The sequence below is a fragment of the Coffea arabica genome, chromosome 11e, assembly GCF_036785885.1.
Source record: "Coffea arabica cultivar ET-39 chromosome 11e, Coffea Arabica ET-39 HiFi, whole genome shotgun sequence".
In the NCBI taxonomy this organism is placed as follows: Eukaryota; Viridiplantae; Streptophyta; class Magnoliopsida; order Gentianales; family Rubiaceae; genus Coffea; species Coffea arabica.
Genome location: NC_092331.1, coordinates 16,738,771 through 16,740,913, shown reverse-complemented (window position 1 = coordinate 16,740,913; position 2,143 = coordinate 16,738,771). Strand labels below are relative to the sequence as shown.

The following is a 2,143-nucleotide window of genomic DNA, read 5'->3' as shown; positions in this document are numbered from 1 at the left end:
ATCAAATCGTTTGTCATCTTGGATTGGAGAAAGCTGTTGTTCATGAAGGCATTAGTTGCTACAAAATCACTGCTAGTGTTTTGAAACTTGATCTACGCAATACGGTGCCATTTTATAATGATTGTAGACACCAAATTTTTGTCAATTTTAAAAATTTTCCTGAATTTTTATCTATTTAATGAATTATTTATTTTTTTGCATTTTAATGTGCATTTTTCTCATTTTTTGCAGGTTTGTTTTAAAAAAAAAAAAGAAAAAAACAACAAAACAAAAAAAAAAGAAGAAAACTAAAAAAAAAATCATCATAATCATCATAATCATTTTGTTTCACCAAATTAACTATTAACCCATTTTGCAGCCATGGACTTTTCTTTTCATTCGTTGAGAAATCATCATTTTGGCAAATGCTACACACAAGCTCTACTTTGGCTACAAGTCCCTCTAGCTCTCTCTTGAAAAAAAGGAGAGACAAGACACGAGAAAAAAAAATCAACTCTCCACTTTTTCTCCCAACACATCTCTACACATCTCTGGGCTCTCTCTCACAGAACAAGAAGAAGAGAAACACTCGAACTCTAACATCCTCTCGGCTCTCTCCCTCGACAGACGAAAGCCACAGACGAAAAAGGGGAAGCTTGGGAGCTTGCTGCTAGTGCCATTACCACCACCACTGCCATAATAATCTCCATTGTAAAACCATTGTAAGTCTCTCCTTTTATTTTTTTTGTTTTGATTCCAACGAGATAGCTCCTGGAAATTTGGCAAAGATTTAGTTGATCCTTATTTTAATGGAAACTGGTTCGGTTTTTTCTTCTTCTTTTCTTCGGCTTTGATGATCAATAATCTTGTGGGTTTTGTGAAATAAATTGATTGCTGATGTTGTTGTTTTTTTTGGAATAAGCCATGAACAAAATTAAGAAAAAAGAAACGGGCCTATGAATGCATGTCAAGTGTTTGTGAAAATGCCAAAATGAAAAATAAATCAAATTAGTGAATCTTTTGTGCTTTTTTTTTTTTGTCAGCAATGGATGACCATCAGCTAGTACAAATCCTAGAAATGCTTAGTTATCCAAAATTTTGGAGTTTTTGAGCCTTATAAGCATTAAAATAATTTTCTTCATTTTTGGGGCTGTTTTGACTTAATGCATCATTTTGTTGTTGTTTACTTGTCAAACTAAGATTATAGTTGTAATGTAGAGGTTATAAAGAGGGTTTTGGCATCATTTTTATGATTTTTGGTGAAAGTTTAAGGGTTATAAAAGAATAAAAACCGGACTAATTTTTGCTATTTTGACCACTTTGTTTTCCTTTATTGTAAAAAAAAAACTCCGGAAACAGATTCTACGAGAGAAATGGAGTGGGGAGGTGTATTTTGAGAAATTTTGACGACCGAAAAATTCGCAGGTGACCGGCGGCGACGCCGGCGGCCGCCATGGCTGCCAGCTGAAACTTCTTCGGCTGGCCGATGAAGAAGAAAAAGAAACGGATGGGAAGTGGAGGAAGAAGAAAGAAAAGAGAAGAAGAAAAAGAAAAGAAAAAAGGAAAGTGGGTTGGGCTAATTTTTTTTTTGGCGGGCTTGTTTCTTATTTGTGGTTGGGCTAGAAGGCTAGACCCATGCTTTATTTTGGTTGGGTTTGAGTGATAAAAGACGGGCTGACCTGTGTGTCTTGTCTTGGACTTTCGGCTGCGTTTGGGTAATGTTCGGCACAAAGAAATAAATGATGGCCCGATGGTCTTTTTCTTGCCCAAATCAGAAACCGAAATTTGCACCTTTTTCCCCTGATCTTTAGAGTTGCTTTACTGCGGCCCAGAATATTTCAAGTTTCTTTCACTTTGGTCCTTAAATTAATTGAATTTTGGTCCCTGAATTTTATCTTTCATTTAATTTTGACCCTAAACTTTGGAAAAATATAATTTTTATCCCCAAAAGTTTTCAATTTTTGCAATTCAGTCCCTAGTGAGTTTTGTCTCTCTTTATTATGATTGTTTCTTTCCTTTAATAGCTAATTATGTCACTTTTGAATATATTTAAATTGTAAATTTTAGATGTTCTTAAATTTCTATGCATTTGACATATTAAGATGAATTATTATTATTATTATTATTTTTCAATTAAATTGGTGTGATGATTCTTTTGTTCTTT

At 33.9% G+C, this 2,143-nt stretch overlaps 1 long non-coding RNA gene across 1 annotated transcript; it reads left to right on the top strand.

The window, feature by feature from the left end:
- Window positions 1-400: 400 nt before the first annotated feature.
- LOC140021776 (uncharacterized) lies at window positions 401-1,550 on the top strand. Its single transcript, XR_011825756.1, has 2 exons — window positions 401-701; window positions 1,405-1,550. It is a non-coding gene; the product is annotated as an uncharacterized lncRNA (long non-coding RNA).
- Window positions 1,551-2,143: the final 593 nt, after the last annotated feature.